The sequence below is a fragment of the Leuciscus leuciscus genome, assembly GCF_965113295.1.
Source record: "Leuciscus leuciscus genome assembly, chromosome: 12".
NCBI classification, from domain to species: domain Eukaryota; kingdom Metazoa; phylum Chordata; class Actinopteri; order Cypriniformes; family Leuciscidae; genus Leuciscus; species Leuciscus leuciscus.
This window is the reverse complement of record NC_138736.1, coordinates 16,934,340-16,952,701: the sequence shown is the minus strand read 5'-3', so window position 1 is coordinate 16,952,701 and position 18,362 is coordinate 16,934,340.

The window sequence follows — 18,362 nt, the reverse complement described above, 5'->3', positions numbered from 1 at the left end:
TTTGCCCTTTTTCAGTATGGCTGTGTCTTGTAGGAGATAAACGCTGAAAGGGAAAATATGGGAGTAGCTAATCTTCAAATCCGTGGCATGCGGTGAGGTGACTGTGATAGAGGGAAGGGTTGCCGTCGATCTGTGCGCTGATGAAATGGAGGGGAAGCAGATGGGGGAATCTCACAGTGTGAGGTGAAGAGAGGCCGTTCTTTCAAATCAGTAGCAAAGAGAAAGATGAGGAGACACAGAAAAACATTCCGAACACTTCATCAGCAGTGGCCCACAACCCAACCCAATCTCTCTGCAGCTCATGGACAGCATCTGTGACATGATGTTTAACAAAACAATTTACAGTAATACACTTACTCTGTAAGTCTGAATAAATGTTCAAATACAAACTGTTTCAATTGCTGATATGTAAGGCTTGAATATTGTACATGTTAACATGAAAGTAGAACAGTAATAAAACAGAACTTGGAACAGTATTCCCACCTCAAAAGGACAATTTATTGAGCTTTACTACTCAAACAACACACAAGGTTGTATGGAAGACAGTAAGTGCTTTAATAAAACCTTCACAGTTATTCCACTTTGCTACTGCAATCCTGCAATTCCTGCAGTCCTCAGGAATATCTTCTCCCACAGATGTCTGTTGTCCAAGTGCATTTACTGTAAAAAAAAAAAAAGGTTCTTGCCTGTGAAAAACTCCCATGATTCTGGGTTTTTGGGAGTAGTGGTCAGAGTTGTTATGTGGCTGCTATAGGGATCTCCCAGTCACGTGACCCCTAGCCGCGTGTCAGCCATTTTGACGGAATACTATTGCACAAGCGCACATACATGAGAATGCGGATTATCACGTTTTATGGCTGCGAATTGATTAAAATAACGAATAATGGTCACTGTATTAATTATCTTGAGCCTGCTGAAATGTTCCTATAAATATATTTTCTTTCCAACTGTGCAATCTTAATAAATAGGCTAAATATATTTATCCACTAAGCTACAGCAGTCCTATGCTCGTCTTCCCATTACGTTTTTTTTCTCTTTCTGACATTTCATACCTGTTGTTACATTTTTTATTTATTAAATTGACTATAAAAAGATTGCTTGTGTGTGCTAGTGTTTATTCCAGTCTTTTAAAATAGTTGAATGAATGAATGCTCGCGAGGTGCCTGTAACGATTTTGAATAGGCTAACGTTAGGCTATTTAATCAATAATGTACACAGGGTAGAGGAGAACGACAGTCAACTACTTTGAATATTATAGCATTTTGGACATAAACATGTAAATAGTGAAAAGACTGACATTGAAAAATGACACAGAATGATTAAAATTTAATATTTAAATATTTAATCCAAATAAATAAATGTTCGTGGTTTGCACTGATGTTATTCATTTGTTCTCACACACTTCAGCGTCGCGGTCACTGGCCACTATCTATTATTAACTTAGCGCAGCGGCCGTCAGCTAACTCTTCACGTCATGTCATCATAAAAAGAAATATACAAGAGGAAGATAAAATAATTAGGAATCATAGATCCATATGAAGCACCACGAGTTCTTTTTACAGGCATTAAATGTGTAGAAAAACTTCCTGACATTGAGTTCGGTGACATTTACAGCTACCTTATTCACTTCCCATCACGCTACACCGGAGCTTCATTAAAAGCATACAAAAGCTTAGCAGGCTATCGGTATCACGAGTCCGGATGGGTCAGCAACTCTTTGATTTGGACGCCAGCGGGGAAGGATTTTTCAATCATCACCGCAAAGGTTGGTAAATAGATGAATATTTCGCGACGAGCTGTATTATCACCAGCGGTTTAGCATTTTCTATTCCGTCAAGATGGCTGCTCCAAATGGCGTGACGTCACGCGGGACGTCCCTATAGAGGTAGTTTGTAGCATATCCTTGACACATTGTGTATTCTGATGCTGCATCCAAAACCAAATAATTCCCTATTATATAGTATGTGAAAAACAGTATGCCAAAAGAGTTGTGTGTCCTAATACATAGTATTCGAAAAACAGTAGGTGAAAGTCCCTATACCGGAATTCTGCCAAAATTCTGAAGTGCACATTCGATGCACATTTACTATCCCCATGAGGCCATGGGAGAGAATTTATGAATGGAAGTGAAGTGAAGCAATGGAGGCCTGTAGGTCACTTGACAGTAACAAGATGGATGTGTTACTTCCGAATTTCATTCATTCTACCAATAGTCATACTATATAGAACATACTTACAATCGCAAAGTAAATTCAAATATAGTACCTACCTACTCAGACAGTGTGCGATTTCGGATGCAGCATGAGATTTTTTTGGAATGTTGCTGTGGTTGTAACTTGCAAGGATTTTGCTAGGTTATTTACATCAACAGCAATACCATTTTGAAATGTTCAACAAGGAGACCTTTTTTTAAATGTAAGTAAATTTAGATGCCCTAGTTCCCGAAAATAAACAGCTTTTGTGTGGTAACAGTTCATCAAATAATACATTTAATTTTCCATGACACATTTTCTTAGTAAAATTGATTTGGGTTTACAATGGAAAAAATTAAGTAATTTACTTCAATTAAGCCAATGGGACTTTTTATCATCAAAAAAGTTGTGGTCACATTACCAAAGTTTTGTAGGCAAAAAGGGCCATTGTTTATTGTCAATAATGCACCCACCTTCAACACGGAAGTAAAAGTCTCAGGTTGTGTATGTAACCCGGTTTGCTGAGAGGGGAATGAGACGCTGTGTCAAGGTCGTTTACGCTATGCGTGAGTTTTTGTCTGAAGCACATGTCTACACATGCCAGTTCCTGATTAGTCTCAGCCTTAGACGTCACACCCACGTTGGCTAAACATCTGATGCATATGGCACACTTTTCTGGAAATACTTTCGAAGTCGCGATCTGATTGTTTGAATTCTACAGGATGTCCGGGACACTTATGTGTCGCGTTCTTTAACAGTCCGCCTGGAAACAAATGGCGTGACGCCAAAACCTCTTGTGGAAGCATTGTGTTTACAACTGTGACAATGAGTGCTTACCAGGATCAACTAAACGCTGGATTTTCAAAAGTATGTGAAGTTGACGGCTCCATTATTGCAGTAAAATTGCACAACGTTCTTGAATTAATAATTTATTAGATGCATGCTGGTCTGTTATTGTAGGGACATCAACATTATATTGTCATGCACCTAAACATGGCGCAGAACAAAACGAACTGTGATTGGTTGTGTTACATGTCAGTCAAACGTCCTCTTGGGCGGTCCTTGGCCAAGAAAAGCTGTGATAGAATCCAGACCTTCTGCCGTCAGTCTGAAGGTCTGGCTACGCGAGACTAGTTCCTGATTGGCTACACGTGATAACGTAGTGACATAACAAAGCGCATGTGTATCCGCACAGACAGTTGTTGAGCTCAGGCTGAGTCCAGATGAACCCTGAACGACTTGACACCCTGGGGTTGAATCCATGTCCAGACTATAAAACCTGATGAATGTGTGCGGAGAGGACCATCCTGCCATCTTATAAGGATGCACCCCTAGCCAGAGCTTTGGAAGACGCAACACTCCTAGTGGAGTGGGCCCTAACCCCTGTGGATTTGCTGCTTGGTGACCATGTTTCTTCTATTGCAGCCACCAAAACAGCTGAGAGGATTTACATCACTCTCCTGAGCAGAAAACATAAATCCCCAGAGCATGGATCGAACATAACAGCTGCAGACCTTCTTTCTCTTGCGTCTCATGAGATGATGGGAAGAAAGCCTGCAGGACCACTGGATGACCATCCATAGAAGAATTATAGCTCTGTACTATAGCTATACGTATTATAGCTATACGTATTGTAGCTATACGCCACAGTATAGCTCTGACATCACTTGGAGCAAAGTATAAGCAGGAAGAGGCTACTGACGGGGCCTGCAAGTCTCATACTCTCTTAAGGGAAGTCATTGCTAGTAACAGAGCCACTTTAAGAGTCTAAGGCTCCCAGGACCAATGCTAGGTCCAAGAAAGGAACTCACAACCGACAGATAGGCCTCAGCCGTCTGGCACCTCGCAAGAACCAAGACACCAGAGGATGTCTCCCAGTAGAAGCTCCATCTAAAGGGATGTGGCTAACAGAAATGGCGGCCACGTAGACCTTTAGCATAGCAGGGTCAAACCTGTTGAAAGCCGTTCTTGAAGAAACTCCAGCACTGAACCAACAGGGCAGCTGACTAGGTTCAGATGGTTCTGCTCGCACCATGATACAAAGAGTCACCTTTTTAAGGCATACAGCTTCCTGGTGGAAGGGACTCTAGAACTCAAAATTGTCTCAATAACCTCAGTTGAGAGACCAGAATCTATGAGCTGGTACCCCTCGGGGGCCAGACCCAAAGTCTCCAGATCTACGGCTTGGGGTGGGGTGGGATCTCCCATTAAATGCTGTCTAGGAAAGAAACCAGGTCCAAGAACCATACTCAGAGCGGCCAGAAGGTGGACTCGGTCCTGGCGAACACTTGCTAGAATCCCAAGGAGCAGAGCTATCGGAGGAAAGGTTTACAGATGCAGCCTCGGCCATGTCTGTACCATGGCATCCAGCCCCAGAGGAGCTGGAGGTGTGAGGGTAAAACAGAGGGGACAGTGGGTCGTCTCCTTGGAGGCAAACAGTTCCACTGATTCCTGAAAACCCCCGTAGCTACTACGCCATTGAACTGAGGTGGACGGGAGGCAAACTGCATCCTGTAACCTTTTTTACGTTATTCAGTACCCATTGAGAGACATTTGGCAGTAGCTGCCATACTGCTAGAAAGTCTGACAGAGGGATAATTATTTTTATAGAACTGGTCAGCTCGACTTCCTGAATCATTGAACTGGCAAGGACCGACTGAGCCAGCCGAAAGGAAAAATTACTCTTGAGTGAAGATTGGGTGAATAGCCAATTGAGACAAAACAGAGTGCATGATTATGATAATAAAATAATATGATAACAAAAACCTTATTGCAACATTAAGCAGCATAACAGAAAGTTTTTGTACAGCTAAAATAACTGTAAGCAGATGACACCGGATGCCTCCGGATATACATTAAATTAATGTCCACGCCTGCTCTTATATTAAAAATAAGGTGTATAAAGCACAGCTTACACAGAAGTCACTTTAAAACCAATGAGCTTTCTGTTGGTCAATGCACCAAACTCGGATGATCAACTTGAACCCGTTGCGAAATTGTCCTCGCGCAAAATTCCCCATCACGTGGATTTCTATTGAAATGCCTGGATTTAGCCCGTGAAAATTCTATAATGTGACCACACCTTAGGTCTAAAGTATTAACACACCTCAACAAGTCTTATGATTTAAGGTATCATTCATGTATGTAACACAAACATTGAAGACAGGTTACACACCAAAGTTTAATACTTTAAACATTAGCATTAGGGCTTTGTTCATTGGTATATGACCAATAGTAATATTGATGCTTGCTTTAGCCAGCCCAATAAAAAAGGGGGAAATCTTTAACATGCAAACTCCTTGATGCTGATGAAGTCTTGGCTAAAGAATGACATCAGACTAAGCAAAGGTTCATTAATAGCAGGTGTGCGATGCGTTTCCTCCTTATCAAGTTAAGCCCGGCAAGAGAACTGATAAGAGACTAATGCAAATTCACTGATAAGAACTGAGCGCAAATATTTATGATGTACCTTCAGAATGACGCATACGTGAGCCAAAAACAAGAGCTTCCTTTGTGTGGTCTTGAGAGATGAGCAGAAAATAAGTTTAGTGGACGCTCTATTCCTGCAACCACTTTGTGTTGTGTGTGTGTGCTTTCTGTGCGCTAAGCTGTTCATTTAGAGAGGGTAATTAGTTACGGTAATTACAGTGATGTCATTGGCTTAATTGTTTTTGAAACTGACTGTATGCCTGTAAGAAAAGATTGCTGGGCCCTTTACAGGATTTGAGTCGGAAAATGTTCACTTCAACACCAAAGTCTTGTTTTTGTAGGATCGACTAAACAACCTTTCTCTGAGGAAAGATGTGTGTGAGAGAATCAGCTAATTTAGACTAATTAGCAAGCGTAATATGTGCTCTTGGATTAAAAACTTGAAATAAACTAAGGTTTGAATGAATTACTGGTGGGTCGAATGTAAATACAATGAGTTGAAAGTGTTTTGCACATTAAAAGTCTGGCAAGGTAAGAGCGAGTCAGTGGCTCACTGCTCTAGCACACAGCGGCGTTACAACAGACAACATAACATCATTTAACCTTTACAACGCTCGTATTGATTTGTTTTGTGTTTATCAAGACTGCGATCAGAGCTCGCAGCTGGCTCTGATGGTGGGTGATTGGGTTAATTGAACGGTTGCGAGAAGACAAAGAGATCCACCATGTTAGCCTAGCCTCTGGGAGTATACAAAAAAGTTAGCAGTAGCAGTTAGCGAAGTAAGTACGGCTATTGTAGTGAAGCACAAATGTTTGGGGGCTTATCACAAGCTTGATTCCATACAATTTAACCAAAGAGGGGTCTGTTATTTACAATACGCACAATATAACAAAGGTGGTTCAAACAAAACCCTACGGCTGTTTTTCCCTCTCTAGCGAACTTCCTCCAGGAGATCTCGGGACAAAATTGGGAAGGCACGTTTTAATTAAATCCCTTTTGCAAATAACTACTGACCATTATAAATCATTTGGTATCACATAAAACTATTTTACTCTTCTCTCTGTGGTGAGCAGAGTGAAAGGCCTTTTCAGGTCTAGATAAGTGTTAATAAATTACCCATGTTTCCCCGTTAATGGCTGTCAGCCTGCCTTGGAGAGATATCATTGTGTGTCATGAATATTTTGATGTTGTGATTAGATCAAAAATGCTGTGAATTCCTAAACAGCTCGACGCAGCACCGCTGATCAGAAATGGCTATTTCACCCAAACAGATTATAGTGCTTGCATATCTGCAGATAGGGAATAATTAGAATGACACCGGGCCTGTATTCTGCTGTAATAGCCCTGCTACTTTAGCCTATCCCTGTGATCTGGAGACTGCACGGAAACGCACGTGTTTCTGAGATTCAATGTACCTTGGCAGCTGAGATAATGACTATTCTGATGCATAAGCAATTTGTATTTACTGGAGGAGGGGAAAGAAAAATAAAATAGGGAGAGAAGAAGAAATAAACCCAATTCTCGTCCCTGTGAGAAATTGATTAGATACTTGCAGCCATTTGTGTATGGTAGTTTCATTGCCTGTCCTCATTATTTGTGGAAGATTATCATCGCGCAGCATGCGCGCATGCTACTTGATGTTTTAATTGACAGGCACAACAAAGGAAGAAGTGAGCTGGATCTCTGAACAGCACTGCAAGACTATTTTTGTGCATTTATTCTGAAATATCACATTTGCACCATACTGTGCTTGCTATTTCAGGTTAAAATAGCATAAGACATTTTCTGAATCTCATTAGCTTCCTCTAGCATTGAGATAAAATGGTGATCAAAATGAGACTTTTGATTAAGTGTCATGGACTTTTTCTCTTGAGAAAAAATACCCAATCTCACATGTGTTTCCTCTAAAGTTTCAAAAGAGATCTCAAAAGTGTCTCATACTGTGCTCAAATTTGCCAAGATGCTAAAGTCTGCAATTAAAAGTTTAAATGCCATCAAGATTTCAATATGAACTGAGATGTGCTACCATTTATTTTTGTAGCTCAATACTTGTGTCAACGATTGTCTAATTTGGGGCTATTTTATTTGTGCAAATGAATTTTAACCCTATAAAGCCTGACATATGAATTAATTGTCAGGGGAAAAAAATAAAAATCTTTAAAAAAAAACAGTTTATTAAAACTTTAGATGAAATACAAAAAATTTAAACGTTTGCATTTGTGTTTTGAGTATCATATTTGGATCAGGAATTTATGGCTCAGTATGACATAGGAACTGAAAAAAACATCAACATTTTATTTAGAGACCCAAACTGAGGAAAAAATGTAATTTGCTGCAGTTACTGATATTTATATGGCCACAAAGCAAGATGAAATTCTGATAGCTTGTAATGTTAATCAATGAGATCTTTATCAGTATAGCAGACTACTGTTATAAGTTATATTGTTATACTGTAATATTTATATGCTTTATAACAGTAAAGCATATAAATATCAGTTGTCATTGTATCTCCTAATAATAGGCTATATGTTAGTATAGATGATATTTAGTTTTATGATCAAAGTTCTTTATTTATGTATTTATTTATTTATTGGTGGCAGGGCACGAGTCATGAAATAATGATGATTGAGATGTACGTTCCTCAAAAGCCTGATGTATCATACTTGGTACTCAGGTTTAAACAAAAATATGATATGATCAAGTAAATCTAGGTGGTAACACTTTAGAATAATGGTCTGTAACTATGCAGGAAGTAATGCTTTTAACTAATATGGAAAGAAGATTAACTAATCAGTAAGTAATATCAAATTCCTTATAGGTAATCAATAATTACTAATTAATTACTAATCACAAAATTATGTGAGCATACTCTCAATGTGGTCCTAAAATGGATCACTAATTAGCCTACTCAAGCATTACCAAGTCACTCTTCAAGAGCTATAGTGATCTGGACCATTATTTTAAAGTGAAAAATACCCTTTTAAAGTAAAAATGTAACACTTAAGTAATTGATGCATGACTGGTAAAAAAAAAAAAAAAGATGACCAATTATGTCTCAGACACACAGTTATGTCGTGGTTAGTAATTTATTGGTAATTCTTTATAATAAGTTGATTGTAATTGATGAGGCTAATCTCATTCAGTAATTCTTTGTAATTTGTCATAGTTAGTTATTAGTTCTTAATGAGGCTAATCTCATTCAGTAATTATTGATTGCAAGGAACTATCTCTGTCCTAAATTTGATATTACTTACTGATTAGTTATACTCTCTAAAAAATAATTCAGTGGCTTAGTAAATATCACAGTAATAATAAACTTTATTAACTTAATAAAATATCTGAATATCATTCACTTGATTGTTTGAGTTAAACATACCAAAATAATTGACTAAAAATCCAACAGTTAATTTTGTCTAAAATGTACAGTTATATTTAAGCTTTTTTCCACTAAAATAATTTAGTATTTGACCAATTATTTATTTATAAGACACTTAATATATTTCTGAAATTTATATCATATTTGTGAATGGATAATTTAACTGATCTCTTTCAAGAACCACAAAAATTGCTTAATTCAAATCAATATTATTAATATATTTAACACATTCTTAAGAAATTGAGTAAGTTTACTCAATTAAGCAATGCACCCCTCCCCCCGCCCTCTGACATGACAACAACTCAACGGTTGAGTGAGCGTGGGCTGTTTGAATTCTCTCCAGTCCAGAACAGTTCTCTCTTCTCTTTTCAGCGGGGCATAATTGGTGCATTTAAACTGTGAAATTCAGGTGTGTGTGTGTGTTTTATTTTATCTATAAAATCATTACTGTGCTTTAAGTCATTTTATTTAATGCAAAACAACATACTGGGACGCAATGTGAGTCACCTAAACGAGTGTCACGTTTGTCTTTTCATTGATTGAAATGCCTGATGCCTTGCATAAAACACACGACTTCATAATGTATACAGAGCCGGATTAACGCAAAGGCAAACTAGGCACGTGCCTAGGGCCCGATTGGCGGGATGGGGCCCAGACAGAGGGACAGAAAAAAAAAAAAAAAAAAAAAAAAAAATACAAATGTCCCATCTACAATTTATTTCAATATTTATTAATTACCTAAAAATAGTGACGATGTTTATCTTAACCATAGACTGTTACATTACTGCAGTTAAACCAAATGAATGTGTCCGTTACAAAGCGGGTGCCGGCTTCTGAAAGTATGTGTAACGCATCCATCAGGTGCTGCGAGGCAAAAGCCTAATAAGCACACAAAGAAGCACAGCTCATAATGCAGGTGTGTGAGTTGTCGTCATCTATTTTGGAGTGATTGCAATGTATTCTAAATATAAACTTGTACTGTAGATCAGCGTCATTTCTGGAAAAATCATTCACCGCTTTATTACGAGTTTAAAAGAGCGCGAGCGTCATTAACGTGCCCAGACGCGACGCTTTGAATTTGCGCGTACAATGAATAACATCGCGTCGGGAGCTGACTAGTAAAAAAGCTACAAAATTAAAAGACAAGACGTCTGTATTCTAAGTTAAAAAGCCAACACACTACAACATTTTTAAATGTTTCAAATAAAGGATCTCATATCTATGGGTCTATCTTCTAAATTCTGCTGATGATTAGATTATACCCTGACATTACGCCAATAATATCAGTTTATAGCCTATATTTTTTTCTGCTCAGTAGCGATCGTGTCTTTCTCTTCCACTTGATTTGTGTATAGCATATTTAAGGTAGCAATGCAATATAAAAGCACTTATGCTCATCTACTGAAGTGGGATTCTGGAACTGTGAATAAATTGAATAAAACAGCAAAATAACAAAAACAACAATAACATCTTCATTAAACAAAAAAGAGATTACCTTAGATAAAGTTTGATTAATATGTACATACAGTAGCCTACCGGTAAAAGTCTGGACCCATTACTATTTTTAATGTTTTTGAAAGAAGTTTATTATTATGCTCTACAAGCCTGCATTTATTTGATCAAAAATACAGAAAAAAACAGGAATATTCAGCAAGGATGTGTTAAACATAAAAAGTGATAGTGAAGACTTTTTTAAAACCACTTTTTAATAATCAAAAATCCTGAAAAAAAGTATCACAGGTTATAAAATAAATATTAAAGGAGAAGTTCACTTTTAAAATGAAAATTCTGTCATCATATACTCACCGTCATGTTGTTTCAAACCTGTATAAATTTCTTTCTTCTGCTGAACACAAAGGAAGATATTTAGAAGAATGTCAGTAACCAGACAGTTTTTGGGTCCCATTGACTTCCATAGTATATTTTTTTCCTACTATGGAAGTCAATGGGACCCAAAAACTGTCTGGTTACTGACATTCTTCTAAATATCTTCCTTTGTGTTCAGCAGAAGAAAGAAATTCATACAGGTTTGAAACAACATGAGGGTGAGTATATGATGACAGAATTTTCATTTTAAAAGTGAACTTCTCCTTTAAGCACCATTTCTAACATTTGATAATAAATCAGAATATTATAAAGTTTTCTGAAGGATCACGTGACACTAAATTCAGCTTTGCATCACAGAAATATAAAGTATAGTAAAATAGAAAACCATTATTTTAAATTTTAATAATATTTCACTATATTATTTTTCTGTATTTTTGATCAAATAAATCCAGGCTTGATGAGCATAAGAGACTTCTTTCAAAAACATTAAAAATAGTAATGTGTCCAAACTTATGTACTGTGTAAGTAAAAATATACTGCTTTTAAAATGAAATGTTGTATAAATAAAAAGGTTAGGAATCATATTTGTTTCAAGTGTTTTTTTTATTGGGGGTGGGGGGCCTCCAACATGAATTTTGCCTAGGGCCTCCTAATGTCTAGAACCGGCCCTGAATGTATATAAATAATTTGGATGATAAAATGTCCTCAGAACTGTGCACTGTTTGTTTATTGGCAGGTTATGGAGTCAGTCACGTTGCAGCATCTTTCGGATATGAGTGAAAAGCAGGATGGCGGTCTGAAGTTCGAAGTTCACCCGCAGAGCGCGAGTTCATCTCAGGCATGAGAACCAGCGCTGATCCGGTGGAAATTGGATAACAGACCGGTTGATTACACTTGAATTACTTTTTACATTTTTAGTTTTTACTTCTAATATTTTTGTTATATGAGTTTAAATGTAGGCAATGGTGTATGTTAAAACAATATAAAATATGCTGTAGGCCTATTGCTGTAGGCTATCGACCATAAAGGCCAATCACATGTATAACATTACCTGTGGTTGTGTGGAGTATTTTACAAAGGTTTACAGGAAATTAAAAGTAAATATTACTCATAAATAAAAACATTTTTTTAATTTTTTTTAACGTTTTCCTCAATTATTTCTACTAAATTTTATTTGTTAATGTACCAAATACAGTTACTCAGATCTACTTAATTTGTTGTACTTACATTTAATTAATATTTGTTTCATTGCGTTAAAATGTAATCAATACTTTTAAGTGTAAAAAATTATGTTTCACCAAAAAAAAATAGTAAATCATAGTAAAAGTTTTTAGAGTAGGCCCACTCTACTATTAATGATAGACCATTATTCTAAAGTGTTACCGTCTAAGTTGCTTCAGTTCAGTTAATGTTCTTGAAATATTACTAACAATATAATATCTTACAATTGCTTCATAAAAATCAGTAAAGATTTCACAGTAAAAAGAAACATGTATCACAACCTTGGGGGATGTTTTTACAATTAAACCAAAAGGCCATTTAGCCTAATGTTTAAAAAGTATAGATTATCAGACAATCAATCAGTAGACTGTGTACAACAGTTTTTTTTTTCTTCTTCTTCTTTTTTTCAGCAAAGTCATGTTGATAATTTTTGCATCAAATAGGCCTATGATCCAGTAAACTTTTTTAGGGTTAAAGGGAAAAAGTTGGTATTCAAATGATAAAAAGAATATTAGATTACTTAAGAAAACTTTAAGTTGTACATTTCCTTCGTTCAGTGTCCCGTAATGTGTGTGTTTAGTGTGTGTTGCTCAGCCTGTTATTTGAATTATTATTATTAAAACTTTGTGTTGGAACATTCTTTGTCTGTTTTCAAATAATTCTCCTGAGCTTTGAAAGAGCAACCTCAGAATAAGAATTTCCTCTGTATTCTTACTTTGATATCTCAGTTGTTTCTCCTAAACAGAAATTATGTCAAATAAAGAGCTATAATGATATTTTGCTTAATATCTTGCTTTTCAGTCTCCTTGTCTTTTTTTTTGTTTTGTTTTGTTTTCTCCAAAGGAATTGTAGGAAAACATTTGAGATAAAGTTTATGCAACATCTGAGCAATAAACATTTCCTCTGGGTTAATGCGAACACACAAACTTTAATAGATTAAGAAGCGTCTTTTAAATTGTTCAACTTTCTAAACTAGCCTAACTTATTTTTATTCGTTAATTAGTTTGTCCATATGCCACACATATGCATTCACTTTAATCCATATGGTAGCCTACTTCCTTTATAAACAAATCTGGGAGTTATTCTGCACGATATGATGGGTTGATCCAGTCTAAGCAACAGAAGACAACAACAGCAAACTTCTAATTGTGCATGTGTGGAAAGGAACCAGTAATCTGTGCAGATGGTTGTCAAAATTGATGAATACTTCAAAAGAGATGCGTCAGTCGAGATTGGCACTACAGTACGAGACCACAATGCAGTGCCCCGCTCAGTTTGTACGCTATTTGCCCGCAATCCCGCTGAAAGTGAGAAAGGAGATGTTGGGAAACATCTGGAAAAGCAAATCCCAAATGGCATCCTACGAGATTCTGCACTTGTCAGTCATCAGCCGTAATGGCGCTCTCTGGGTTGACAAGCTTTCATCAGAGAGGACGATGTTTATCGCTTCAGCAAACTGACGCGTGGCAGCTGTGTACTGACTGTTCACAGCACGGGCCATTTGAGCTAGTGACACTGAGGTATTACTTTGCACAAATGAAGTTAATTTAAAGAAATAGAGGAACATTTAATTAGTGGTGTTTGCTGAGGCAAACATAACTCTTCGGTTTTGGTGTATAACGTCTTGCTTGCACTGTTTGTGCTAGGAACATAGCTATAGCCTACCTCAAATCATGCAGCTTGATGATACGAAGTGTGCTATTACTTTAAGAGATCAAACTTACTGTTTGTCTAAACTTTTAAATATAAAGGTTCCAAACGGTGGTTTTTGCATCAATGCCACAAAATGGAACTATCCCTTTAAAAGAGACCACCCTGAACACCCTAGCATTGCAGAAGTATTTTTGCTTGTTACATTTTCTTTCGGAAAATGTAAAAAATAAGTGTCATTCCAGGTCTTGTGCATGAGAGGAACAACATGTTTCTCTGTCAAATATAGACTGCAATACATGACACTGATAATTCTCTGCAAGTATCTTGAGCAGAAGATTCAGACAGAAGGTTCACATGGAGTTCAGGGTCACTTCCTAATGTTTAATGTATCTTTCCATTCTTCTAAGTCATTTATTCCCTTTCTCCCTCTCTATTTCTGCTTACCTTCTTATTGTATGGCAGGGTTACTATTTTTAACCTTCCTCTAAAGACCCTTCATCTGAGCACTGAGATATGACTGGGGTGACATTTTATGGAGTCAACAGTTTCTTATCGAGGGCTGTGTCTTAAGCTTTTCTCTCCAGGGTTTACTAGCACTGAGAGTGTGCTGAACTGCTCTGATAGCACTACTGATCTTAACAGAGGAAGACACTGATTTGTAGAGTTCTGAGCCCCTTACTGTCATCTAACTTCAGTTTACATTTTGTAATTTTGTAAAAAGAAAGGTTCAAAGGATTATGATGATTGCAACTGCGCAATCACTTAAATGATTTAACCTTAATTGTTACGGTTCTGAACATTTAAAAAAAGTTTTCAATTGGAGCCCTCTCATAAAAGTGCATTGAAACACCATCAGAATTATTTTGAGAATCTTTTAATGTCAATTAATAATAAAATATGATCTATTATCTCAATATAAGGTGTATATATCTAAATATTAAATGTTATAATATTATCATAATCTAAATATTGTTGTAATTATTTAGAACTTTGAGCATTTTGATGTTTGAACTCTAAATGTTTTATCTCTTCTAAAAGGGCTGGTGTTTCTGTTTCCTTCCTATTAAAAGGTCTTCCTAATTGCCGAATTTTACATTGTTTGTTCAAAGATAAACTAAAAAAATTATAAACTAAAACATGTATGCATGCAGTAATGAGAGGAACTGTTCTTCCTCTTGTTTGGATGTTCCAGCTCGCCAATGATTAGATCAAGACCAATTCTGATTCTTGGCAGATTTAGTGATATGTAAAATGTCTTTGAAAGAAGAGCTTGGTGGCATTTTGGAACAAACCAGCTTTAACTATCTGGACGTGTTTGAAAAGCATTTTCAACATTATCAAGTAACACTGAAAAGGTCCTTGTTGATTTGAAAGTGATAGGTGCAAATATCATGTCTCCTTTATAAAGCTGTCAGGGTTGTCTCTAAAGATTGTCTTTATCAGACATGTCTTTACTTTAAGTATAGCAGCTGATTGGATATTGGTTTAACATTTTTATACAATAATAAAGAGATGTCAACAAGTCAAGGGATGCTCTGCACTACAGAATTAAGGAACTAAAAGCACAACAATGCTACCATCTAGTGAGCGAATGGGATAGGACTCTACAGTTTAAAGGGAGGTCTGGACCAAAGAATGATTTAAATAATTCCCTTTGCTGATTTGTCTGGCAAAATACCCTCATTGTTTCTATGAATTTGATAAAAAAATGATTTCAATGTTTCTTGTGGGAACGCAAAACTTTTGAGATATAAAAGCATTGAAATATAATACCTCTCTTGTTTTTCTCACATCATTGCGCTCCTTTAGGGGCTCTGTATACATATTACACTCAAATAAATATGTTTTACCAAATGCTGTTTTTAACTTAATACCAAAAGGACTTCTATTTTGACATACTGCATTTTAAAAATGCAGGTAGGGCCTCAATCAAAAATTAAACCATTAAGATGATTACCTCCATTATCCCGGTATAAGAGGAGAAGAAACAAATAACTTCAGTGAATAAACTTTGACTGAAGAAATAGTAAAAAAAAAAAAAAAAAAAAAGTAGAAGAAAAAAAAAACATTCACTTTATGTAATTCTCTACATCAGTGTGTCAGTATTGATCAACACAAGTGAAGATCATGAGTGGTTGTGGGAGGTCTTCAGTGTACCCAGTGTGATTTCTCAGGTCAAATAACCAGACTACTAACTTACAGTAGTTTCGCTTGTTTTTATGTGTAGTCAGTGTGTTTATGCACACACATTTTGATTTTAAAGTTAGCATGAGATGGAAATTGCAATTTTATGTTCATTGTGTGTCACGTCTTTGTTGGGGGATGTGATGATGAACCTGTGGGTTATCACCATGTGAACATCAGTTCACAGTGTTATTGTGTACATTGATTTATTGTTTAATGTTATGACTGTTTTCATATTGTTTACCTTTGATTGATGATATTATTTGTGATTATGTTATCTGTTAAAATGCATATGTAATAGCACTGACATTGAATGTGTTTCCGTTGTCATGGGAGTTAACCGCCCCCTACTGTTGGTATGATCCACTAGTTTTTGGCGGGAAGATATCATATACAAAGGAGTCAGGCTAGTTGAGCCGGAAGGAGTTGAGCCATATGGAATGCCAAATCTGACTTAATAAATAAATAAATAAATATGCGAAGAAATGTAAAAAACAAACAAAAATAAATGACTATTTATACTTTTATTTCCTTATTTATGTATAATTATATATTTTTTCCACTTTTATTTATTTTTTCATTTATTTATTTATGCATTTATTTACTTCCACTTTTATTTATTTTCACTTTTATTTATGTATATATGTATTTATGTCTACATTTATTTATTTCCACATTTATTTATTTATACATTTATTTATTTATACATTTATTTATTTATACATTTATTGCTCTGTATGCTAATTAGGGTGGCCTGTTTTACCTCAGACATAGCAATCGAGCTCAGAGTGGCAGTGCTGAAGCTTTGAGACAACAGTGACACCTTGTGGTGTGACCAAACAATATGCAAGCGGTTTGTGGACGTGAGGGAACAAATGACTTAGAGATGGGCAATATTGCCAAAATCTTATATCATGGTTTATGTCCTTTAATATCACCCTAACTATAGGTTTACCATACACAGGCCTACTCTTTATTCCGGACATGGCCGTAAAACATCAGCAGGTCGGGATTTCTAAAATGTCTGGGCACACATGAACAGAATCCGCTGGTAACAGACACTTTGACATGGAAGCGTGTGAAACTAGATGTACCGCATCGCGGTACAAAATATGACCGCCGCTCAGGCCTGCACTGGCTTTCCACAAAAATAAATGACGTGGAGTAATTTGGCTGTATTGCGTGTTTATGTATATACCTAAAAAAAGTAATAGTATGTGCATGTCTGTCTGTGTGTGTGTGTGTGTGTGTGTGTGTGTGTGTGTGTGTGTGTGTGTATGTGTGTGTATTTGTGTATGTGTGTGTCTGTGTGTGTGTGTGTGTGTGTGTGTGTGTGTGTGTGTGTGTCTGTGCGTGTATGTATGTGTGCGTACATGTGTGCGCGTGTGTGTTTGTGTGTGTGTGTGTCTGTGCATGTGGATTTGTATGTGTGTGTATGGGTGTGTGTCTGTGCGTGTGGATGTCAGTGTGTGTGCATGCTTGCGTTTGTTTGTATTCCTGCATGTGTGTGTGTGACAGTATCATCCTAAACCAGCAACCCTTCGCTCAACAGCACCATCTACAGGCCGATGAGTGTACAGTCACTAAATGTGCACATAAATGAATTTATTTTATACCCCCCCATGGATGAAATTCTACAAAACTTAGCAGAGGATACCCCCAGAGGTTGTCAAGTTAATCATACACATGAAATATGGTGCAGTTCTGAACATCTCCACTGAAGATAGGGGCGATTAAAGCAGAATAATATTGCATTTTCATTTTTTATGGGAGGGGCGCAAATCACAAATGAGTGATTATGGGCTAGGTTGATGTGCCATAAAAATTTCTTCATCCTCGGTGCCACGGTTCAGGTAGTTATTTAGGAAAAACTGCATTTTTGGGGGTTTGGGGGGGCCCAGCGCGGGGGGGGAGTGGCCCCCGGGGACCAAACGAAATTTTTCCTTAGAAGTCTAGTGGGGCTACATGCCCACCAAATTTCATGTTCCCCGGTGCTTCGGTGTCCCTGGTATCGTTGACGAAAAATTCAGTAAGGTGACGAAAAAAAAAAAAAAAAAAAACTTTGACAATCCCTATATGACCGGCTAGCTACGCTAGCGGCGGTCATAATTATCCACTGATTACTGATTATACAATGCTGATTACTGATTACAAAAAAAGTTCATCCATCTGGAAAATAATCCACACTGCTCCAGGGGGTTAATAAAGGCCTTCTTTTTTGTGAGAAACATATCCATATTTATAACTTTATAAACTATGATCACTGGCTTCAGGTAACGGCCGTATGCGAGTCAAGAGCCGTATGGATTACTTTTATGATGGATGGATGCGCTTTTTTGGGCTTCAAAACCTGAGTTACTATTCACTCCCATTGTAAAGCTTGGAAGAGCCAGGATATTTTTTTATATAATTCCGACTGTGTTTGGCTGAAAGAAGAAAGTCATATACACCTAGGATGGCTTGATGGTGAGTAAATTAA